This window comes from Melanerpes formicivorus, unplaced genomic scaffold, assembly GCF_026170545.1.
Source record: "Melanerpes formicivorus ecotype bairdi unplaced genomic scaffold, bMelFor1.0.p_v2 SCAF_27, whole genome shotgun sequence".
Taxonomy (NCBI): domain Eukaryota; kingdom Metazoa; phylum Chordata; class Aves; order Piciformes; family Picidae; genus Melanerpes; species Melanerpes formicivorus.
The window spans coordinates 8,776,070-8,801,669 of NW_027142379.1; the positions used below are offsets into that span (position 1 = coordinate 8,776,070).

At 43.4% G+C, this 25,600-nt stretch overlaps 2 long non-coding RNA genes across 2 annotated transcripts; both read right to left on the reverse strand.

The window, feature by feature from the left end:
- Window positions 1-3,294: 3,294 nt before the first annotated feature.
- On the reverse strand, window positions 3,295-9,195 carry LOC137449027 (uncharacterized). Its single transcript, XR_010989300.1, has 3 exons — window positions 8,999-9,195; window positions 5,207-5,492; window positions 3,295-3,507 (listed from the first exon to the last, which is right to left on the reverse strand). It is a non-coding gene; the product is annotated as an uncharacterized lncRNA (long non-coding RNA).
- A 10,387-nt stretch (window positions 9,196-19,582) lies between these two features.
- On the reverse strand, window positions 19,583-25,029 carry LOC137449028 (uncharacterized). Its single transcript, XR_010989301.1, has 4 exons — window positions 24,185-25,029; window positions 23,262-23,383; window positions 21,359-21,482; window positions 19,583-19,978 (listed from the first exon to the last, which is right to left on the reverse strand). It is a non-coding gene; the product is annotated as an uncharacterized lncRNA (long non-coding RNA).
- Window positions 25,030-25,600: the final 571 nt, after the last annotated feature.

Here is a 25,600-nt window from a genome sequence, read left to right on the forward strand (position 1 = left end):
GTAAGCTCTTTTCTGGCACTATTTTTTTATGGTGACAGTAGCAGCTTGTGAATTCATTGGGTGCTTAGGTGGATTTAATGCATTTTCACTTATACTCAGGTGTGATTTAGCACCTGTGCCTGGGAGCCTTTTGGTCAGTCCTGGTGCAGGGCTGCTGGTTTTGTTTCCAGCAAATTAATGGGAAGATCACTGTCAGGTACTGAAGTTTCAATTACCAGTTGTTCAGGTAGTAGCATGCATATTGCAGAGAGCTAGAGAACAAGCTTCAGAAGGGCTTAGAGCCCTGTTTGTTCAGGCAGAAAGCATATTAGCATGTCTTACAAGGCACTACATACATCTCTCCAGGTTCTGATCCTAATTCCAGAGGAAGCAATGGCAAAGCTCCCATTTATCCAAGAGGGAGCAATTTAGTGTTTAATATCTGCAGTTAATCTTAAAATGTCAAGAGATGTTATGGAACAAAACACGAGGATAAACTGAGGTGAGAAAGATGGAACAAAGCTTGACAGGAGGTTAATGTGCTGCCTTTAGCATAAGTGTATTGGTTGTGAATGTCAACAATTCTACTGGAGAGCGCTTTCAAGACTGAAAGAGGAAGATGCTTAAGGCAGGCAAAGAGAAGATTCTACAAAACACATTTAACAAGATGTAGAAGTTTGACTACTCATCTCCAGAAAGTCACAGAATCACCAAGGTTGGAAGAGACCTCAAAGATCATCAAGTCCAACCTGTCACCACAGACCTCATGACTAAACCATGGCACCAAGTGCCACGTCCAGTGCCCTCTTGAACACCTCCAGGGATGGTGACTCCACCACCCCCCTGGGCAGCACATTCCAACATTCTCTCAGTGAAGAACTTTCTCCTCACCTCGAGCCTAAACTTCCCGTGGCGCAGTCTCCACATAGTCGACAAATACTTGGGAAAAGCTCAAGGGAATTAGGACAGAGACAAGTTTTATCAACTCAGCTTTGTAGAACATAAATAGAAAACACAGTAATTGACAAAATCACAGCCTAAGCCATCCAGTTGGCAACAGGCCTTTGCAGCTTGGGCTCTACATCTCCTACCCATGAAACTCCAGGGTAAACATATTTTATAACTAATGACTCCCCTTTATTAAGATTATGTGTACTGTAATTAGCTACCACACATCTGAAATTGAAGCAGGGCCTAGTTTTTAAGCTTCCATAGCCAGGATAGACAAAAAAATACCAGCAAGAGAACATTGCAGACAGGAGAATCATTCCATGGAAAAGCCACTAATTTCTCCTTTGCTAAACAAATGATAGGCTCACAAGCACAGAAGCTTGTACTTTGTCTTCTGCAGCTAATTTACTTGGTTAGATATGCATGCAATATGGGGGGGGGGTGTGTAGAAAAAAATATCACATTTCAGTTTCTCATCAAATTAAAGTACTTCTAATAAGCAGGCAGTTTTGCTGGTAATTTACAACAAACCCATTTGTAAGCCCTGCACAATGTTCTTTGAAATAAGCACTGCAAAGCATAGGGAAAGCTTTTGTAGCCATTGTCGGTCCTACTTCAACGTTAGAAATCAGTATCTGAAGTGTTTGCTGCCCCTCTGAAGCCAGGGATTCTTCCACAGTGTTCCCCAAACTTAACAGTAGTTGAAAATTCACTTTGGTTTCCTTCAGTGAGTGCCTGCAGGGCCTGGGTAACCTTCTGACTTTATTGTGATGTTTCCTAACACCTGCTGTAGCTTTTCACATTACAAAACCACTGAGTAAGTTCTGATTTCTCATTAAGGGGTTAGAATGCAAAGCCCCACGATTTCTTCAGCAGGTAATACACATTTTTACTGCTGTTGTTGCCTGTCACTCTTCCCACTGTTTGTTTTTGGTGCAGAAAAGGAGGCTGTTTCTTTTGAAAGAGAATCACTGCCGGTCAAGCACACAAACCCTTGGCTTTCCTTCAGTCTGATTTAAATTCACCTTATTTTGGTGGCAGAGATGAGGATGAGCCCCTTGAAGATTTTCTCACCAGCAGGAGAGAGGCACAAGGACCTCACCCTTGGTGTCAGCATCAGTTAGAAGTGGTGTGCTCTTCTGCCAGTCCAAGGTGGTTAAAAACTGAAAAGTGACCTTTCATTACATTCCTCTGGAAGCCAGCAGAAACCCAAATGCTGCAGCCTCTACCTTTCTTTAAACACTAACTGACTGGGGAAAAAAAGCCCCAAACAAATACCTACAAAGCTGAATCTCACAAGGAAGGTATTTTCTCTCTACTGCTTCTTCAGGGATAACAGAATGCTTCCACAAGCTTATACAGAAGTTATTATCACTCTTTGTTTTTTCTTTATATATCTATATATATCAGTGAAGCATGGATTTAAGTGAGGAAAAGAAACAGCAACAGAAAGATAAATCTATCAACAGCTAAACAACAAAGTCATACTGAGTGCTTTGTAAGAAGGGAATGCAGAGACAATACCATATACTCAAAATTGGCTTTTTTCTGCCCCCTCCTCTTCAGTCTGCAAGCACAGGCTAAGCAAGCATTATGCAGAGATTAACCTTGGGGCTTTGTTTGCCAAAGCATTAACAGTTCCAAGGGAGCTTCAGAGGGAGCACGATAGAATTTCATACTAGACAGTTAGTGCAGCACAACCATTGTGACCAGATGTGGAACCTTAAGAACAATTTACAAGTTTGATGATAAATTGCATTCCTGCCATATTCTCCCCACTTTCTTGGTGTCACATGTTTTTCAAAGATCCATCATGGCCTTTACATGCTGATACTGCACAAACACAGCCCTCTGATCTACCATCAGAAGTCATTTCTAAGCAGTTAGTGCCAACATAAACCACAGCAGGTACTGGCAGGGTTTCTCACACCTTCAGACAAACACCACTCTTCTTCTGCCCAACACTTCACAAAGCCATCAGCAAATTAACACCTCAAGAAGCCTTTCCAGCAAGCAACATTTCTGACCTTGGTTTCACTCTGCAAGTTTTAAGTCAGCTGAGGGTGGCTCAGTGCCTAACATACTACCGGTATTCGAGTGGAGATGTACACTAACCATTCCCTGAGCTCTCTCAGGGCCACTGCACCACAAGATGCTCAAACCTCCCCCCAGGCTCAGCTGTGGGATGAAAGAACATAGACACAGCACCTTCCCACAGCCCTTTGTAGCCACCCCAAAAGCACCAGAGCTCACTCACCACAAGCTTCTCCCCCTTCTCTGCAGATCTATGAGCCATCTCCTCTCCTCTGACCATTACACAGAGAAAGCTAAACCATCACTCACCTCCACGCAGCATGACTCCAGACCAGAATACCAGCCAGTGCTCTTCTGCACCACAGAAGCTCCCTGATGGCACAGCTGAGTGTGGTCTTTCTCTGCAGGAGGTGGCCTTCACCATCAGCAAGCCCTTTAACTACCCTCAGCCTTTGCCTGTTGCTGTCAAATGAGCTGCCATGGTCCCTCTGCACCTTTGCAGATGCTGCGTGATCAAGTAGTGAGTCCTGCTGCACCTTCCTGCTGCTTCAAAAGATAAACTGTTTCAGCACACAGTAGAAATAACATCTATCCTATTTAGAATGTGACAGATCTCCTATGCCATGCCATTTCCTTACATCTAAAATGAATTTACAGGTGATGTTACATATTTTCTAGTGACCCTGGATGTTGTATCACTTAGTTGGTTGGGTAGTGTTGGATGATAGGTTGGACACGATGATCTTGAAGGTCTCTTGCAACCTGGTTTATTCTATTCTGTTCTATTCTATTCTATTCTATCACTCTTATTACAATGCCTTCATAATATATTAATATGACTATCTCACCTTCTAGATAACTAAAATATAACCTCATGGACTTTTATATGCTGTCATTTTCTTTGGTTCTTTAAAAAACAAATATTTTAGCTGTATCAGATTATCAGCAGCAAAAATTGAGCCACAGCCCCTCCAATGCCATTTAAGCATAACTGAAAGTTTTTCTCCTGTGGGAGATGTGTGGTTGTCAGAGAAGCAACTTGCTTCCAGCTTCACAGAGAAAGTTCAGAGGTCTTCCCACTTGCTCCGTTGCTGGTCTCCTAAGCTGCATCCCAGCAGGAGCATACCATGGGATGATAAGCGTTGCTGGAGCTGACAGGGAAGTAGTGTTCTGCCTAAGCAGTGATCTGACCCATGAAGCTCCAGGACATGCTATTTTCTTTCCAGCTAAGCTCAGGTCCTTTGCTGAAATTTCTGAAGGTGAGAACAAAAGCCAAATGATCTGTCATGTTCTTTCCTCAACTAAGTGTGGTGTCTGCATTTTGTTCTAATACAAAAGTTATTGTCAAACCACATGATTAATAAACTAGAGGGATGGTCCTCCCGTGCCTGTCTGTTCCAGCTCCTGCATGCCATGCAGTGTTTGGTGGGCTGTGGTTCCTTGCTCGTCTCAATCTCTGCACTTCTACCTCCTGCCAGTGACCCCACTCTGCCCACTCAGCCTTAGGTTCAGCTGGAAAACAGGAGCTGATACCCAGCACCCAGTAAGCCATGACTGTATTACAGGGAGTTGGATGTCAGTGAAATGCAGTCTGTCTACTGGGTGACTGCAGTGACAACCTCCTCCTTCCTCTGAGCCTGCAGGACGTGGTGGGGGTTTCCTGCTAACTCAAACACACCTTGCTGAACTGCAGCCAGAGGCTGCACCTTTGCGTGGCCCTTTTCCCAGTGTTAGTGTTTCTTCTGGCACTGATTCTGCTCATTTGCTTTGTGATATGCAGCGACTGAAGCCTTGTAAGGCGCTTTTGCAGTAGGGTAAGTGACAGAGAGCCCAAGCACAGCTCACTTTTATTTACCCAGAGCTAGCAGCTGGGAAGAGCAGAAGGCAATTCTTATCTCAGGACTCTCAGCCCAGCATCAGGCGCTGGTTTCCAGGGAGCCATTTCTGCCTAAAGAATCGAGTCTAATCAAGGACCAAGGCAAAGAGCAGAGCTCCAGCTGCTTGCAGAGCCTGAGCTCCCTTGAGCAATGCCTCTGCACAGCCTTGCAAACCACAGCTAGCAGCATGCCGCATTTGTCTCCGGAGCTGAACAGAAAGACCAGCACAAAAAGCTGTTTGTGTGCTTTGGCATTCTGCTAGTGACAGGACTTGCCACCTTCTGAGACTCCAAATTAATGAGTATATGTAAATATAGAACTAGTAGCTGCAGTTTAAAAAAACAACAACCAAACCAAAGACTCACCTCAGATTGCCTCTGTGTTTAGTGTAGGAGGAAGGCAAATGATCATTTCCTGTCATTTAATTTAAGAGAGTTGTGGAGTTGATCCTGGGAAGGTTAGACATGTGCTGAGGTACCAAGTGTCCATTCCAGCTGTTACAATATGAACAGCAGAGCACCTCACATTGCTTCAAAGGGCCCAGTCTGAAAACAGCTTTTCCAAAGCCAGCTTTCACATACCATGAGACTTCTCTTGCTGTCTGCAGACTTCTGGCACCCTGGCTGAACTGTTCACTCTTACAGCCACACTCTGCAGGGAGAAGTAAACTGCTAAGATGATTGGCTGAAAGAATACCATTTGAGGACGTGGGAGATTAGAGGTGCCAGGAGAAGGAATTCCCAGGTCTATTCTATACTGCAGTATATTTAGAGGTGCTGGAACTGCACACAATCCTAGGCAGTTCAGATTAACCATGAGATGTAGATGCACCAGAAATCCATAGTCTTCATTCTTATTTCTGCTGTGGAAAGAGAAGTCTTTAATTTCACTCTTGCACTGCTGGGCACTGTGAAATCTTCTCTGATGGCCAAAAGGGTGAAAGTTGTTTCTCCATCTGTCCTGTAAGCTCTGAAATCACTCACTTCTGACAGAAATAAACCTGCATTCTTTGAAGATGCAGCAGATTCATAGGATTTTCTGCTTTCACCAATGCCACCACTCCAGGCATTAGAATTGCAGGTCTTTCCCATAGCTCTCTTATCAGTAGAAGAGTAACTCGTGACCAGTAACTCATGGCTTAAATATGTGCTCCTAAATATTACAGAGCTTGCACTGTCAGGAAAAGAGGTCCTTCTGCCACTTGTCCAATTGACATGGAGAGAAACCAAGGGACACATCACTGGCCAGCTGAAAGAGCTAACTTAGTACTGAGGTAGTTTCAGATGCATCCAGGTATTAAGCTACCTTTGTGATGTAAATTACCTACTTTTTTTATACCTGGAAAGTAACTATAAAGTTACCAGCATAAAACTAATAAAGCAGGGAGTTGTATAAAAAGTGGCAAGTGAGTTACTGAATTGCTGTAGGCAGTGTAACCTACTTCTGCATGGTCACAGATGGGGAAGGTTTACTCATTGTCTAAAATTTATACTCACAGAAAGAAAAGCAAAACAGAAAAGCTCCTTCCTTTTTCCTCTCCAAGCTCAGTTTTTCCTTCTCCTTCTCGTCCCTCAGCAGCCCAAAATCCCCAAAGCTGCTTTCTTTTAAAGGAAAGCAGTCCTGATGGGACTAACACTGTAAGGTGAAGGAGAAGGTTATTAACTAAAGTGATATTGCAGCTTAGGGGAGTCTAAAGATGTAATGAATTTCCAAAAGCCAGACTGTAGCCATTTGAAATTGCATGTTTATATTTGATTGATCAGGCAAATGTGTTACTTTAGAGATAAGGCTGAAGTTATCACATTGAGAGATGGTTTCTAGCCACGCTATCATCTGGTTAAAAAGAGGCAGCACCCAAGGGCTGTGTTTGTTATTAAAAGCATCTGTTTTAGTTCCAGGGGAAAGGAAAAAAAAGAATTAAAAACTTTGCTTCAGAAAGTGTGTGACAGAACTGGGAGGACAAAGGTACTGTCAGTCTGGGAAATGACAGAGATCCTGACCCTACCCTTCACTAAATGCGACTGCTGGTCACAGCAGCAGTCCTGCTAACTTCAGCATAGCTCGGTTACTGCTCAGGAGATACTAACTGGTGTATGTCAGCCATGCTGTTTGTGTGTGTGGGGTGCACACACTGCTTGATTCCAGGGGACATGGAGAGCAAGTTGAATCCCCACATCTGGAGGTGCTTGAAAGATGCAGAGATGCAGTGCTAAGGGATGTGGTTTAGGACCAGACTTGGTAGAGTTAGATAGTGGTTGGACTTGATGATCTTAAAGGTCATTTCCAACAGAAATGATTCTCTGATTCTAAGTTTACTGCACCCTGGAACTGTTTGCAGGACCCACACATTTCTGCTCCAGAAGGGCACTGTACATACCAGTTTCTGGAAGCATCAGACTGGCTGCACCTCCAGTCTGGGAGTCATCCAGGAAATCCCAGGTCAAGGCATGCTAACCTTCACAAAGAGCCTACTTGCTGTGCTGGGGTAAGACTCCTCACCAGGGCAAAATACCTCCTGAGGTCTTCTTTTGAACTGACAGTGGGGACAGTGCCCTTACTCTAGGCAGCCATGGTTTCAGAATTGTGCTGCTTTTTAGATCCCAGTATGTCAAATGCAGAGGGTAATATAGAAAGGTACCCAGTTGCTTCAGAGGTATTTTATCTCCCCTGCCATTTCATGAAACCTGGAGACAGAGCGCTATGAAAAGGGTATTTGAGGACTGAGCTGCTTTTCTTTTCAACAGCATACTGCCTGCTTTTAAAGTTTACTGAGCTATTGGCTGTAAAAAATGTACAAGGCTAAGAGGTTTCTCTTGGTCTGTAGTCACTGCCACAAAGGTATTCCTCCAGAAGCTTTCACCTTCCCTCCTGAACTCCTCAGAGATGTCTGCTGCTCTCTCTGGCAGCAGACCAAGGGAAAACAGCTTCAGCTAAAGCTCCCCTTGTAGCAACAAACCACCATTGATCAGCCACATTCTGTCAGTGCCAATGTTTTGAAGCTGGCACTTTTTAAAATGCATGGTTTCTCTTTTTATTCAGATTTCAGGCACACAAGGTAAAGAAAATCACCAGAGAGGATTTTTTCTTTGATTTGAGTCTGAAAGAAAACCTGCTGCAGCTGAGCACCCCTGAAAACACCAGTTCCAATCCATCTCAGGCCAAGCTTGGGAGGTCCTTTTCCTGCCCTTCAAGTCTGAAGGTAAAGCAAAAGAAAATATTCTGCAATACCAAGTGAATAGCTAAAAGTCTGGCAGTGGGAGCAGAAAATTGCTGAGCAGTGCTACTATAGTGTCAAGGTAGTCAGCAGTTGTAGGAAAAAGGCAGCAGCACATTAAGATACACACCAGTGAAAACTGGTAATAGATCTGTCCTTCCAGGACAGAGGGAAGTGGTGTCCTTCAGTGCTGGAGCTGGGGGTGAGGCATTAAGGGCTGAATTTTACGAATGCTGTTTGCAGAATGATAATGCAACCTCCTTTCTAATAACCCAACCTGCTTTCTCCACTGAATGGACATCTCATTTTCTTGGAAGGATAAGCAGGAGCCTCTCAAAAAAAAAAAGGCATTAGGTATCCCTCACTGGGGAGCAAGCAGGAGGAGCCTGTGGTATTCTACATTGTTCCTGTATCAACATCTGGCTGAAGTTCTCTGCACACAGGCCAGGTAGCTGCTACTGGCTTGTTCACAGCCTTGGGCACACCAGTCCAGTGATATCCAGCTGGGGATGTGGGTCCTGAATTAGTTTTCAGCTGTATCTCTGTGAATTCAAGGTGATTCTTTTAACCAAACTGGAAGTGTTCTGGATTTATACCTATGTCCTTACTGGCAGAGCTTGGCCTGCTGCAGTGACATCTTAATCTTGCTTTTGTGCCCATGGGATATTGACTTTAACAAAATACTCTTTGCTTCATTTCTCAGCTTTGCAAAACAACTTAATGGATCATATACTTAAGGGAGCACTCCCATTAATTTCTAGCTTACATTCTCACTCTTTCACAACACCAAAATATCAGTGGCTTTAGCCTTTTCAACACCATTTCCTCTGACAGCACACAAGTCAAAACCAGAAGGCATAAAATAAGCTTTTATTCCTCTAAAGCCATTCCTGTATTAGTTTTAAGGATGGAGGAAGAGTCATACAAAGCCCCTTCTACTTACCTTCCTTCTGAGCAGGCTAAAGGCCCCCTGTATTCCTTGATGATTGACGTTTGTTTGTTTAGCATGACCCTGATTCTCTTCTTGCTCACACATTTATCAAGCATGAAGGTTTGCCACAGCTGACGTCAGTGGAATTTTATCAGCATAAAAGCAGACAACAATCTAAGTACAACTGACAGAAGAGGCAGCTTCTGAAAGCAAAAAATATGCACTTGCTGTTCCTGAAATGAGAGAAAGGAAACTTCTTGTCTCTTTGCAGCTATATCCCTTTGAAGCATTACAAAACCCTGTGGAAAATCTAGAGGTTAGAGACAGTCTAATCACTTAGAGAGCTAATGTGCATAAACATATATAAAATGAGTGTTTGCATATTTTTTTTTCTGCACACCTTTCTTTTTACTAAATCAGACCTATTTTATCATCACTTGCTATGCCTTGTACTCTCCTTAAAGCATCTGAGTGAACAAATATGTGTTCCCAGATCCTTACAGCCCTAACAACCACATTTCCTTGTATTTTCACGGGAAAAACATGGGTTTTTTTTTTTCTTCTTTCTCTGAAGCATATTATCTGAGGTGGGACCGGGGGTACTGAATAACTCAGGGTATGTTTTCCAGCCTGTGAGAGATTTGAGTGGAAAAGGTCACATCGTAGAAGAGTATTAACTGGAAAACTCAGAGCTCTCTCACCCACTGCGGGTGGCAGCTGCACTACCGACAGGATCACTTCTCTGAGGATCATAACCTTTTCTTTCTTGTTCCTGCTGGTACCCAAGAGCATATGGCCATTGTTGCATGGATGAGAGAACCACAAGTCATACCCGTGCAGAACCTAGGAGAAAAATCACCCTGATCATTTGAAGCATATGGATCCAATGAGGCTTGAAAGGTGGGCTGAGCAGAGGGCTATGGCACGCTCTGCTGGCAGCGAATGATGGTGCTTCCCAGACAGGGGATCCTGGAAAGTGTGGGCTGGAAACCCACCATGTCTCCCTCACACCAAGTGGTTGTTTACAGAGAGCAGGACAAAAATGAGAGAGTGGTGTGGGAGATGCAGCTTCAGTGTGAAGCTCTACATCACGGAATCATTAAGGTTGGAAAAAACCTTTAAGATCATCAAGTCCACCAGTAACCCAGCTACCATGACTACTAGACTGTAGCCTGAAGCACCACACTCACATGCTTCTTGAACACCTCCAGGGATGGCAGCTCCACTGCCTTCAAGGGCAGCCTGTTCCAAAGCCTATCTACCAATCGTCCACGGAAAAAAGTCACAAGCAGGTTAGGAAGAAGCTGCACAGCAGAGGAGCACACTTCCTGACCTTTTTCTTCTAATTGATTAGAGTTCTATTAGCCCAGCCCTGAGAGTGCTGGAAGTTATGCACCCAAAGAGCTGCTCTGCAGGCTCACCTTTTCTTCTTTCTGCAGCAATGCCTTTAGCTGCAGTCAGCACAAGAGGCGGATTCTGGACGGGCAGGTGGTGAGGAGGTCCCACCCCTCTCCATGCAGAGCTGTCAGTCTGACAGCTTTTCCTTGCACTTGGCTTTTCGGGCTGTCCTGTGCGTATCTGCATTATATTCTCTACCAGCAGCCCTGCAGATGGACACTCTGCCCTCGGAGACCATGAATGTTAGGAGCACAAGTGGTGCCGGGGAGGAGGGACCCCATGGTGTCCAGAAGCGATTAGCTTTACTTCCAAAAGGGGAATTCAGTGAGCAAATGTGTTGCAGCCCCTGGTGCTTTCCAACGACACAAGGCTCTGGCTGTAATGTAGCTGTCTGTCTGATGGGCACTGGGCTAAGCCCAGCAAAGCAGCATTCATGCAGGCCACTGAACAGCTTCTGATGTTAATGACTTTCGATTGCCACCGGCCTGAGCTGCATCTGTATTTTATTAACACTGTGTACAGAGTGAGCAGAATTCCAGATGGAGTACAAAGTGCCTTTTTTTCTTGTTTTGCCCATAATTGCAAATGCTTAAATTGTACTTGCAGCTGGTTTATGACTTGACATTGACCTTAAACTCTGTGCATTTGCTACCATGGAACACTGCAATTTCTAGGGAGTGGAAAGATCATCCAGAACCAGTCGAGAATCTCTATGATGCAAATAAAAATAGTACCATGAGTGTTCAAATAAATATTTCTTTCCATTTTTTCTTTGCATTTTTATTGCTTCCCCAGGTCACTTGAAATGAAATTGTCCTTCACAGGCCAAGCTACAGTTGCTTTGCAGACAGCAAAAAGACTGCTTTTAGATCATTAGAGCCCTGGAGATGTTAGAACAGCCCAGATGATTTGCAATTCTGAGGGAAAGGCTTTTATTTCTGAACAGGTCACCTATTATTGATCTGAAAATGGACCTTTTTTTTCTCATGAAAATGCCTGTCCTCAGAACTAAAAAATTACATACCCCTACCCTTGATGTGCCACCTCTCCATCAGCTCCCTGCTGAGGTGCCCACTGCAGTTTGGGTGGAACTGATACCAGTGGAGGAAATGAGCACTCTGGGCTGTGGAGCTAACCTGGGCCTCAGTGGATGATGTAGAGGGAAAAGATGTTCATAGATTCATAGAATGGTTTGGATTGGATCAGAGATCACCTAGTTCCTTTGCCACGAGTAGGGACACTTCCCACTAGCCCAGGTTGCTCACGGTCTCACCCAGCCTGGCCTCGAACACCTCCAGGAAGGAGGTACCCACACCCTCCCTGGGTAATCTGTTCCAGTGTCTCACCACCCTCACTGTAAAGAATTTCTTCCTAATATCCAATCTAAATCTGCCCTCCTCAAGCTTCAGGTAGGAGACTCAGTCCCATCTGAGGGATCAAATGCTCCATTTGCTCTGCACCACATCACAGCCTCCCCTCTTCACACCCCCTACCCCCTCAAGAAGGCAGCTGCTTTCTGATCTGGTGGCTTCAGGAGCCCTTTTTACAACTTGCTCTGTGCTGCTGCTGGGCAAAGTGGTGCAGCCTGAGGAGAGCTGCAGTTTTAAGTGGATGTTTTAATGAGGCTGCTCATGTCCCCATCAAACAGGAGCCCCAGTACCTCTACATCTGAACTCCCTTCTTCACTGTCCCCTTTAGCAGTGATGTGTGCCATCAATACCATGCAAGCAGAGTATCCTTCTCTCAACATATTCAAAACACACCTGGATGTGGTCCTATGCAACTTTCCTTATGTGAATCTCCTTTATCATAAAACATAAAAAGGTTTGGACGGAGCCTTTAAAGTTTAACCCCCATACAGTGAGCAGTTATGCCTTCAACTAGAGCAGATTGCTCAGAGCCCCATCAAGCCTGACCCAGAATGTTTCTAGTGATGTGGCTTCTACCACATCTCTGGGCAACCTGGGAGACTGTTTCACCAGCTGAATTGTAAAAATTTTCTTCTTTCTATCTAGTCTAAATCTACCCAATTTTAGTTTGAAACCATCACCCATATCCTGTTGCAACTGGACTAGCTAGACTCCTAGCTGGAGCTAGGAGCTAGAGCTAGGAGCTAGACTCCTACCTCCTAACTGGACTAGCCAGACATGGACTAGCTGTCCACATCTTTCTTCCAGCCCTGGAGAGGTTCAGCCACCACTGCTTTTTCTTACCTCCAGGTAATCTGGACATCGGTGTTGTGGGGTTTTTATTGCTTTTCTTTCTCTTTCTTCTTTTTCTTTTTCTTTTTTTTCTTTTTCTTTTTCTTTTTCTTTTTCTTTTTCTTTTTCTTTTTCTTTTTCTTTTTCTTTTTCTTTTTCTTTTTCTTTTTCTTTTTCTTTTTCTTTTTCTTTTTCTTTTTCTTTCCCTTTTTCCTTTCTCTTTTTCTTTTCTTTTTCCTTCTTCTTTTTCCCGAAAGGAGATTTTTACCTCTGGGAAAGGAGTGCCAGGGCCGGAATACTACTCAGGGAAGCGTCACTTCCCGCGGCCACCTTTAGATGGCAGCCGGAGCCGGGGGGATGCCCGGGAGGAGCCAGGCTCAGGGGACGGGCGGGGACGTATGAAAACAGGAGATGGCGAAAGTTAATGGAAAAGAGTGCCTCAGCGCTCGCCGAGACAGGATTACATTTTTAAGGCGTTTATGAACAAACAAAAGGCATCTACAAGTGCCTGCAACTGGGGAAAGAGCTCGCTGTGTTCCACCTCCCCATCATCTTCCAGCAATCCTCTTATCAGAATTCCAGCCCTGCTGTACTTTGAAGCACAACCTGTATTTTTGTTGTATTATTTCCATCCAGGCTGTGGAAATAAAACTTATGACAGTGTTGATTTCTCAGATCTGCTCAAAGCCTTCGAAATTTGCATTAGATTATTCTAATCACTTCTCCTCGTTGTATATATTTACACAAGCACTTTTGATGTTGAAACAGACTGGGCTGTAATGAGATGTGCAGGGGGAAAAAAATATACCCCAAAGAAAAGGAACACTCTTTTTTTTCCCCCCTCAGACCACATCTTAAACCACAAGTTTTCAGATAAAACAGTGGGTCAGTGCCTTTGGGACCTGAGGAGAACGGCTGGAAGGCTGGAAAATGGAGGGACTGACTCTGTCTTCATCTGCAGCAGGCAGAGTCAGGCTGGGTCCCTGCCGCTGTAATCTGCATTCCTGCCCATCCTGACAGAAGGAGGTGTCCAGCTTGATCCTATGATGTCTGTACCTACAGACACAAGTTTCTGGGGACTGAGCAGAAGGAGCAGCTGCCGAATCTCGGCTCTACTGAAAACAGTGGAAATACTAAAATGTCTTTTTTGGGGGACAGCAAAAGGGTTATGACTGTGGTGTTGCTGTGCTAGCTCTGACCATGCCATGCAGGCAAGTCCTTCAGGACCTGTGCTCCTGCAAGCAGCAGGCAGATCTGGGAAGTGTTGCAGCCATATGCTCCTGTTAATTAATTTGGTCTCAGGGCTGGCAGTTTTAGATGCAGAACGACAGGCAACAGTGCAGAGAGAAGCAACCCTGACATAACAAATGTAACTAGGAAAAGGCAGTGGGACAGAGCAGATGAAGGAGAAACAGATCTCTTGAAGACTGAAGAAGATAAGGAGTCTCCCTGGAAGGTACAGGAAATTGCCAGTTATCTCACATGGACTTCAGCTTTGCAAAGGCTAGGGATCATGTTTCTATTGGCATGTTGGCATAGCAAGAATATTTGCAATGCTTGAATTAAAGGAGGAATATCCTGGCTGACCCTGGTGTTAACCCGATCTGACCAAGCAAGCTGGTGCAAGTCATCTATTACTCAACACACTGCCCTGCAGACTGTAAAAACCATGGCAGACTGTGTCAGCTCAGTATTGATTCTACAACTTGAGATGGTAAAGTTTGTTGGTAAGGACTTTGGAGAAAACAACAACAACAACAAAAAACATCCAAGAGAGAGAGAGAAGCCAGAAGTCTGTTTCAAGAACACACACTTCCATAAACTCAATGACAGATGAGAGCAGACTTTCTAACTCACACACTGGAACGGATCTATCCACTTAGACATGCAAATGTCATGTTTTGAATAAGTCTAACATTTTGAATTGTCACCAGTGAAAACAGCTTTCTCCAAAGGCAAGCTGGATCTTTCAGCTCTCTTAAGCTTGTAAAACATGTAGAGTCAAGGAAGAAAAACACTAATAAAAGAACAACACTGAAATGCTCTGCTTTACGAGGATTCAGTGATCTAAGGAGGTTTTTAAGGTAACATTTCCCACTTTATAATCTTTTTACAAGCAAGTGTTTCTAGAATCATAGCTCCCTCCCTACCTAGGATTACATAGAAGGGGGCAGCCAGAACATCTTGCCTGGCCTGGAAGAGTGGAGTGGGCTCATGGCCAGTGCTGGATGTGCAGTCACCAAACATGGTCCTACTGCCCTCTGAGGATGCAGCAGGAGGAATACTTCAGGGTTTTCACTGTGGCCAACCTATTTTGTCCTTATTCCTAACATGCAATACCTTATTGCTTTATTCCTAATTCATATGCCTTGCTGCATGGCAATGAGATGCTGTGACTGACGTGAAGCAGTCAGAAGAGAGAGAGGCTAATAGTTTTTCCTCACCTTAAATGACATGAGTTCATGAAACAATCAGAGATTCATAATTTTTTCTCTCCCCCCTTCTCCCCCTCAAGTATGACAAGACATAGACAGCATGCACACTAGGAATCATGTCTTGTGGTTTGTTTCTCCAAGGTAACTGCTTTCAACAGGACCATTCTGGCATGCACCACAAGCACTGCTCCAGCTCCATGTTGTGTAGAGGGAGAGATGCATTTTGATGCCCATCCAAAATGAGCAGAAATCTCCAGTGGTGGATAGGTTCACAATACATTAAGGCTAAAGTTTCTTGCTGTAGACCTCCAAACCTAAATGGGATTTCCTACCACTTCTACCCTGAAGCCTGATGAATGCCTAGTGTAGCTTTGCAGCTTCCTTGTGACAACAGATCCACTTCCCATCTTGACCACCACATAGTTTTTTAAAAGCCCTCTCCCTTTCAAAAGGAACACATCAAAACTGCAGATTTCAGCATAAAGCCTCATTCCTCCTTGAGGATTTCTCAGTCTAGGGAAAAAAAAAAATAATCCAGATGATTCTCCCAATTGCCTTTAGAAGGTTTGCATGTCTGCCAGGTGGTTTGCATCTGACAGCCAAATGCTGTTGATGAGAGCCATCAGTTTCTTCAAGGACTTGAAACTGCATCCCATTTGTATCGCAGGTGACTGTAAAAGGAGGTGACTGCAGCCATTATTTTGTTAGATTTAGTCAAAATATCCCCAGAAGAGGCAGGAGGGCATGCTGGGAATTGTTTGATGAGCCTGCTGGGAGAATAATTACATGGCCAGCAGTTTGCTCACTTCAGCTTTTGTAGCACTTAGCTGGTTTTGTGCTGTTTGAGCACTAGGCTTTTTGAATTAAACAATCTTTAACTGCCATTGTCTCTTTAGCTAATTCACAGCTTATGCCCTCTCAGATGTGCATTCCAAGGCTGCTTCTCTATTATATGAGGTATTAGAAAATTAAAATGCTTCCTTCAATATTCCCATTCTTACTTGAGATGAAATTTTCTGCACCACAGCTGTGATTGCATTACAAAGAGCTGACTGCTCTGCTTGCTATGCTTACACAGACCTTAGCCCCATTTGTGTTTTAATCTTGCTTCTTTGAGCAGGATGAATGTCAACATTTGGATTTTCAATGCCTTTTTGTTTGCTTGGTTGGGTTTTGTTTAGGGTTTTTTAGATAGTTTGGTTTTATTTTGTTTATTTGGGGTTTTTTTCATACTTTTTTTTTAGTAACAAGTTACAGCTTGAAGTTTTCAAGAGCAACTTAGGCATCAGGGAGCCAAAGATGTGTTAGAATTCTAATTTGACTCAGCAGCTTTTGAAAATAGAAAAAAATAGAAAGATATGAGCCCCTGGAAAGCACTATGGGAAAGTATTGCCAAAACATCAATTCTGAATGGGCAGGAAAATCAAAAAGCTATGAAAGGAATCACATTAAAAACTAGAAGCTGTGCTTATTCAACAGACTGCAAGAGATCCATGACAGCTGGGGGTGCCTTTTATCACAGTATCACTTAGGTTGGGAAGGACCTCAAGGATCATCGAGTCCAACCTATCAACACAGACCCCATGACTAGACCATGGCACCAAGTGCCACGTCCAATCTCCTCTTGAATGCCTCCAGGGTCGATGACTCCACCACCTCCCTGGGCAACCCGTTCCAATGACGAATGACTCGCTCCGTGAAGAACTTTCTCCTCACCTCGAGTCTAAACCTCCCCTGGCGCAGCTTGAGACTGTGTCCCCTATAAGGCAGGTAGGTATAAGGCAGGTAGGTAGAAAAAATACTGGTGGCAACAGCAAACCTGACCCAGAAAACCATTCTGCCCAGAGCAGCCTGACTGGTCCTCTGCACCAGTTCTCTTCTCTGCTGCTGTTCCTGAGAAATCAGACCAGGCTGAATGTTTCCTAAGCCAACCTAGTCATTGGGTTTCCCTGGTGGATGTAGCACATGTGCTTTCCAGCTCTCCAATATGAATGCATATACACAGCCTTGTGTCTTTTGCTGTAAGTACAGGGAGATTGAATATAAAAGAAGGAGGAGAAAAGGAAGTAAAGGAGGTAAAAATTACCATATCAGAGCTTTTTGCTGCTGGATATATGGATTAAAATATATTGCTTGTGACTCCAGTGAAATGAGAGTCTGCCGGTAGAGAGTTTACCGCAATCTATCTTGTTTGTGCACTTGGGGACTTCAGAAGACTAACTTTATTGGAATGGAGATGGGAAAAATCTGGATCACTGGCCAAAGCTTGAAAAAAAAAAAGACATTTCCTTGCTCTGAAGAGATTATTAGCATTCTCACAAAGCAGGTTTTATCAGAACAAGAAATGTGTCTTTAAAGGAAAACTCCCTTTGATGTGAATCCTGCACAGAACACAAAAAAAATATAAAAGGGCCTGTGGGATCCAATTTTCTTCTGTGTGCACATCCCAATTCCTCTCTTTGCTAATGGATCACTTGGGATGTGTCTTCTTTCCAGTGGCTAAATTAGGGCATCTTAGGAGGACAGCAGGAACACAAACATTTCCTAAAAGACCTGCTGGTGCTGTAACCAGTGCCTCAGAGGGGGAAATATTTCTGTTCCCTTTTCCCATCTTTTGTATACCTGCAGTGTACCTACTTCACCTTGCAGCTGCTTGCAGAGCAGAAGTGCAATTTGACTTACCAGCCAGAATCAGCCCCAGCAATCTGCTCTTGACAGAACAGAACAGAACAGAATAGACTAGACCAGACCTGACCAGACCAGACCAGGTTGGAAGAGACCTTCAAGATCATTGCATCCAACCTATCATCCAACACCACCTAGTCAACTAAACCATGGCACCAAGCACCCCATCAAGTCTCCTCCTGAACACCTCCGGTGATGATGACTCCACCACCTCCCTGGGCAGCACATTCCAATGTGCAATCACTCTCTCTGTGTAGAACTTCTTCCTAACATCCAGCCTAAACCTCTCCTAGTGCAGCTTGAGACTGTGTCCTCTTGTTCTGGTGCTGGTTGCCTGGGAGAAGGGACCAACCTCTGCCTGTCTACAACCTCCCTTCAGGTAGTTGTAGAGAGCAATAAGGTCAGAAGTTAGTACTGGAAGTTAGTTCTGGAGAAACATCCCAAGGAACGACCTTGCAGGCAAAGAAGAAATGATAGGTACACCCAGTGAAACTTTCTCTTCCTTGTTCCCTTCATTAGAATCACAAGAATTTATCTCCCTTTCAAGTGTTTAGCAAATCAACATAATCCATATCTTTCTGAATACCGAATATCTGTCAGAGGTCAATTATGTGCTTTGTGCTCCTCAGAGGGCTATTTTCTCTAATATTTTAAACTCTTGATCTTTTGAGGTCCCTTTTATTTTCTATCAAAAAGCCACTCGAGCTCAGGACTGCATTATTTAAAACTAAATTTAATTATTCTTTTATCTATCTCCTTCTATAGTGCAGCAAGGCTCACTGATCTTCAATTTATTGTGATTTTAATTAAAAAGAAAACAGCCAGAGCACAACAAAAACATCAAAAAGCCCTTTGTAAGCAACAGCTAGCTGTGGCAGGATTGCAAATCAAGTTGGGTTGGGGTTGTTGCTGTTGTTTTCTTGCTTCTTTTTTTTGAGGTTAGCAAGTTGGGCCTTTAACTTTCCTTAGGATTCTACGACTCATCACTGTCTTGTTTACCAGGCTGTTGTAGGAAAGTATGTGCAGGCATCTTAAGGGTTATTTAAGGCTGAAATAATGAGCTGATTTAAGGTTTACTGTAAACAAAATGAAAACAAACAAACCAACCCCAAACAAACTATCTTCCCTATAGCCATCCAAAGTTATCCAAAAACAACCTCTTCCCACACAAACAAACAAAACCAAACCCTCAGCCTCTAATTAAGTAACTTCAAGAAGATGATACCATGTTTAATTGAGGTAGGACTTTCCCAGTTGCATCCTTGATTCTTTTCTTGCTGATTCCCAGATCTACACTGAGGCTAGAGGTGCACACAGTCTTTCTCTAATTACTTCCAAGACATCTGAAGACAGGAGCAGGGAGATATGACAAGTGGTAATGGAGAAAGTGGTAACCAAGCCCAGCTGCAAAAGTTAACTTTCCCAAGGTAAAATACCCCATTTGTCATCATGATCTAACAATGATAGGACAGTAGGTGAAAGCTAGACCCTGTCAGACCTGTAAATTGTCAGCTGCATGGTGCTCAGTGAGGGCAGCAGGACAAAAAGGCAAGGAAAAGGCAGTACAGCTGCTGGTGATGGACTTTACTGTTCCCAACTCAGCTGGGATTTTCTCAAATGAGCAGCAGTTGAGTGCAGAGCATCTCATCTGCTCTGCACAACACACTGCTACCAGACCTGCTTCCATGGCCTGATGCCACAGATGCCTCCAAAAGTCTATGTGAGCCCTGCCGGTAAGCAGTGCTGAATGGACCAGAGGCTCTGCTTGAAGGGCATGGCTCTTTACACTCCCACCTGACTGGGAGGTGACCCTTCACTGCTGGGTGCATCCTTGTCAGTGATACTGGAAGCAGAGCCCAGATGGGATGCAAGTAAATTTGTTTTGGGCAAGCTGCCTCTGGAGAGGCAACCTGAGCTGTCCTTGGTAGCTCTGAGCAGAGTCTGCATGGTCTCCCATGCTCCCCAGGAAAATGCTTACTGGCATCAGAAGACAAAGTTGACATGGAGAAGTAGGATGTTTCCCTGGGACTTTCAGGGGCATACCTCTATTTTCTCTCCTGAGGGGAAAAGTGTCAGTGTCTTTCTTTGACAAACTGAGCAGCAAAGAAGTCCTTCTTCGGGTATAGGCAGAGAATTGCAAGCAGTGCAGTGCTCCCATCAGCGCTGGGTGAACAAACACCCTCAGGATTGGAGAGACTCCTGTTTAATTCTCACTTCTCTGCTACAGAGGGACTCCAACCCACAGGTTCCTCTGTTTTCTCTGGCAAGTTTTCCTGCTGAAAAACAAGAAAAAAAAGAAAATAGGGTCAGAGTGAGAAACTGAGGAAGGGAAAATTACTTTCTTGCTTAGGGGTGAGGAGATGCCATGCTGAAGCTGTTTTTACTAATACTTTCTGCAATTAGTTTTATCTAAATGCAAAAATAGAGCAGAGGAAAAGAACCAGAGTTTCCCAGAGACTGGCCTCTAGCCAACTGAGAAATGGCAGTCGTCTTGTTTTTCTCCTCTGACCAAGCCCAGCTGGACAGTGTTACGAGGATGCTGTGAGTAAAAGTGTGCTGCTGGGTTCCATGCCGTGTTCCATGCACATTTAGGTCTATAGGGTGCTTGTATTCATAAGCATTCAAATGACCCCAAATTAAAAGGAAGATAAATTGCTGTAGGAAAATGCCAATTACCCACAGGCAATGACTGGCTACCACTAAATCAAAGTCATGTCATCCTAGGCTACATTTCACTTTGACAGGCAGCCTTTTTATTTTTAACTCTTGTTTTTTGTTTTGTTTTGTTTTGAGATCTCAAATGTTGTTGTTTGTTTTTTTTACTGGTAACTAAGGAAAAATACTTTTAATAGAAGCATTATTCCTCTTCATTTCAGTATGAATTAACTCCTGAGTCTCTGTGAAGCCGCCCATGAACTATCTTTATATGGTGGGTTACACCAGAAAGCTCTGTTTAGATTCTTATATGATTAAACACTACACTATGTTTAAACAAAGCAATGCAAATTCATTGAAAACATATTAATAATGAGATTCCATTATGAAAAGTAACTCACATAGGCAGAAAAATCAGATTTCATTGCTCTCTAACTCAGATTTGTTCAGGCAAAAGTTTGTGTTCTTATTGAAGAGAAAAGATCACATTTTCTTTCCTGCAAATGTAGTTATGAAAACAGCGATGTAGAAATCACTGCCTCATCCAGGATAAAGCAGCACACTGCATCCAGGGCGTGAAATGCCACCTATGTGGCAACGAGAAATGTGGTTAGTCAAAGGTCAAATCAAAAGGAATGGGGTGGAAAGATTTCCCACTTGCCAGCAGGAAGTGAGTTTAATTATTCTGTGCCACTGCTTATCTCATCAGCTGTAATGAGCTCCATGACAATTCAGTGGAAGGCAAGTGGAGATTCTTTTTCCCAAACACAAGATTCAGATAGGATACAAAAAAAAAAAAAGGAATGGCATGTGTTCAAAGAGGAAAAAAAAATACTCAATGCAGGGAAAAGTTATCAGCCTAATATCTCCACATTTAATGACAAAGTTACTATTTCCTTTGAGACATTACAAATGCAGATCAAGCTATTTCAGACTACAAATATTAGCTACTTTATTCTCACATCATAAACTCAGATCATACACATCAGAAACTCAACTGTAAATCCAGAGTCTGTAGGTTGTTGTGAGCCAGGATGTGACTGGATCTGCACTCAAGTCCGTGAGCATGGGACCATGCCCAAGTGCTGCCATTCAGATATAGCCTCCTTCTGTAACAGTCTTCTGTGAATAAGGACCACACAGAAGATGTCAAAAAAGGTGGTTTCAGGTCAAGGAAACTATGAAGTGTGAAATAAGCTTTACAAAAGGCAATGTCTGCTTCAGGAGAGTCTATTTCCAGAATTAGTTTCAAAGTACACAGGCTTACACACTTAAGTGTCTGCTACACAGGTGTTTATCCTGGTGTAGCCTAGCTCTGGAGACTTGATTGCGATGCCAAAATCAGAAGGTTGGGTTCTTAGTAGGGAGAAAAGGGCTCCTCTGGAAGGCAATCCATAAGATGAGTTTAATCTGAGTGGTTTCTATCCCTCTTTACAAAAGGCCCTCCCTTTTAATTAAGAAAGGGAGCTTTGCTCACAAAGGAGTGGAAATAACTCCTTACATGCTCATTTACTGAATCCCTGTATTCGTTGCTGCCAAGTAGCCACATACCCATTACTGCCTAGCCCAGTAGCTTGCAAAATTCATATACAGATACACAAACACTGCATAGAGAGATCTATACTAGAACTGAAAAGAAGATAACCAGCAAGAGAATTTCGTACTGCAGATTACAGCTGAAAACACATCCATCAAACAGCTTCTCTGTTCCTCAGTTCTGCCATTCTTCCTAAACCCTTCGGGACTCTCTTACCTTTTTGCCTTTATCTTAAATAGTAACATGTCCAGATACCGCCTGGCAGAGAGTATCACTTCCATGACTTTGATTCCTGTTGGCTATTTAAAAGTATGGCCTCCCATAAATACTTTAAAAGCAACAAAAAGAAGCAGTGCTTTCAAATGGGAGAACTTCTCTTGAAATGGAAAGCCAACCTGGAAGAGGTTGCTTAGGCAAAATACAGGCACAAAGCTCTGCACCCAGAAAACCTGAAGAATTTGTAGAGTCAAGAGAGATTTTTAAGCCCTTTATAGCTCCTACAGCATGGCATCTCTTAAAAAAGATAAGGAATCAAGATATTACAAGATATTATTTTTTTCTGATCTGGAAAAAAAAACCAAAAGTCAGGTAGTGGGATGCAACATAAAAGTACTGGAAACAAATGTTAGGGCCTTTAAAGGGTCATTGCTCTTTTTTTCTCCCCATGTTCCCAAAAGAGAATGGCATTAAAAAGCACATTCTCAATTCCTTCCCCAGTTATTTTCCATATGTCTGTGATACATGAGATGAGTCAAGATAACATCATAATGGTGAAGCAAACATTCAGTTTGCCTAATGGAAAATTCTGGTAGCTTGAGATTTTTTAATTAGAGCACTGAATCTCTCTGCAGTACCAAGATGCTTCTACTTGTGGACAGCTGATTTAGGGACTATCCAGGCCTTTCCTGCATTCCTTATATCAAAGGTAAAGGAACTTACAAGACTATTGCAGAAATTTGATTTATTTAAGGAAAGCAACAGTGAATCTTCCCCCTTCTATTACAGAATAAGGTTTATAGGTAAGTTGAAGTATGATTTTGGATATATTTATGTTCCAGTGTTGCTGCTGTTGCAAACATAGCAACTGCTGTAGAGGGACAGGAAGAGATGCAGCTACTCTGTCAACAGGAGCATGGCAGTGATGATGACAAACAGGGAACCTTCTCTCACCCAGGGCCCAGAATGGGAATATCAATGGTTGCTATGCATTTAAGGGAAGATTATGCTCATGTGTTTGCTATTTAATCCTTACCAAATCCAAATATGCCTAACAAAGACTTTAAAATACTCTTATTTATTTGCCTGGCTATCCCAGCTATTGCCAGCTAACCAGCCAGAAACCACAAAGCACCAGCTTGTCTCACCAGCATTTGCTCAATTAGCATTGCACACTACAAGGCAGCTTGACTGTTTCTCTCCCATTGCTGCATGAGGGACTTGAAGCTTGTCTCATGTTCTGCTTCAGCAAAGCAAATCCTTCAGCATCCTGGATTGAAAAATAAAACACAGGTGTTTTTAAACCCAGGTTTTAAATTGCTGAGATGACCATCTCCTAATGGCACCATTTCTGAGAATCTTGGGAAAAAAGATTCTTGCTTTCTCTGGTTTTGCCTTCCAAGAAAGCTCAGTATGATGACAGTGACTTGTTACAGACTAAAGCAGATTTTTGCAAGGACAGTGATTTGGAATATCCTCATGACAGATTTGGTGACTGATAATTTAAGATCTTACATGAAACACAGGAGTTTCAGAAACACAGATCTGACTTAACATGAAGAAGCACTTCAGCACACTTTCAGAAGAGTAGGCTTCATATGTACATATTTGCCTTTCTATACTGTCCTCTTTTAGCAGAATGAAACATTACTGCCAATGGAAAGGAAATAAAGGAAAGCTGAAAAAGCCTACAGGCTAAAGACTAAACCAATTCCACACAGTCATGCTCACAGCATTGACAAAACAAACAAACAAACAAACCAAAACCCACCACAAAAACCAAACCAAACCAAACTCAAACCCCAAATCAACAAACAAACAAAAAAACCCCAAACAAAACCCCAAACCAAACCAGACCCCCCGGAGTCCCACACAACAACATTAAACTACAGCCTAGTGAGGCACCTTCACTTTTCCCCTGCAGCCTGTTTTGGAGTAGCTCTGCACACTGCTTGCTGTGGTACCATCCCAGGTTCATTTTACCTCAACTGGAAATACAGCAGCCCATTTTCAGTTTAGCAGATGCGAAGGTAAAACACAAATTGTTGTTCTGATATTTCTCAGTTCCCACCTGCATCATTCTGAACCTCTGGCCAGCTGCAATTCAACTTGACAGAGATGGAAGGGTCTCTTGTAGCTTATCTTTCAGCACATTTCATGAAAGCAGGTAGTCAAGATGAAAAGAGGAATGGTGTTCTGTGTGCCAGTCGAGCGACAGCCTTCTTTAGGCACTGGGGAAATTGTATTCTATCTCCCCCTGGGGACAGTATTCCACAAAACCCTGTGTTCAAGGAACTCCGTGTTGGTATTAATGAGTTTGATAATAAGAGCTGGTCACAGATCAAAGCTGTACTCTGCTGGATTTTGTACACAGATAATCTCTGCTTCACACCATTCATAAAACACAAATCAACAGATGGGAAGAACAAGAGACAGCACAGATCAGTAAGGTAGGCAGGACCCTGCTATCAGTGCTTTTTCAGGCATCACCACAAAAGAAAATTTGAAAGGGGGACAAAAGTGTTTTATTCTCCTTTGTAGATGGAAAAAGCACTTTGTGTAGTGAAGTAGAGCTGAAGAGCCAGAACATTCATGCACTCCCTTTAGTTTGAAACCTCCCCAAGTCAGGCACCAAAACCAAGGAACACCTAAGCACCCATGGCTCTCCTGTGTACTGTATTTGCAAGCTTCAAAGATAGTGAACTAAACTTCTTTATGGTGACACACCATCTTGCATCTATTGTATTATGCTTAATGATATTGTTCCATTTCAAGCTCTATCCCTCTCACAAAAAGAGATGATGTTTTTGTGTTAGGATAGATATTGCCCCACAGAATTAAACAGCCCCAGGCTCTTACTCTTCCAGACTTTTCTCACAACTAGTCTCCTACTTGTTTCAGCTCTGGTCTGGCCATATTACTTTCTCAAGTCACAGAATCACCAAGGTTGGAAGAGACCTCAAAGATCACCAAGTCCAACCTGTCACCATAGACCTCATGACTAAACCATGACACCAAGTGCCACATCCAATCCCCTCTTGAACATCTCCAGGGATGGTGACTCCACCGCCTCCCTGTGCAGCTAACAACTCTCTCAGTGAAGAACTTTCTTCTCACCTTGAGCCTAAACTTCCCCTGGTGCAGCTGGAGACTGTGTTCTCTTGTTCTGGTGCTGGTTGCCTGGGAGAAGAGATCAACCCCCTCCTGGCTACAACCACCCTTCAGGTAGTTGTAGAGAGCAAGAAGGTCTCCTCTGAGCCTCCTCTTCTCCAGGTTAAACAATCCCAGCTCCTTCAGCCTCACCTCATAGGGCTTGTGCTTGAGGCCTCTCACCAGCCTCGTTGCTCTTCTAGGGACCACGTAGTGCTTTTTTAGCTGTTATGATGGCTGATGTTCACCATCAAATTTGTTCAAGAACTGGGTGTAGCAGGGAAGATAAGATTGCCTCAAGCACCTTCATGCTTTTGAAAAAAAAAAAAATAAACCT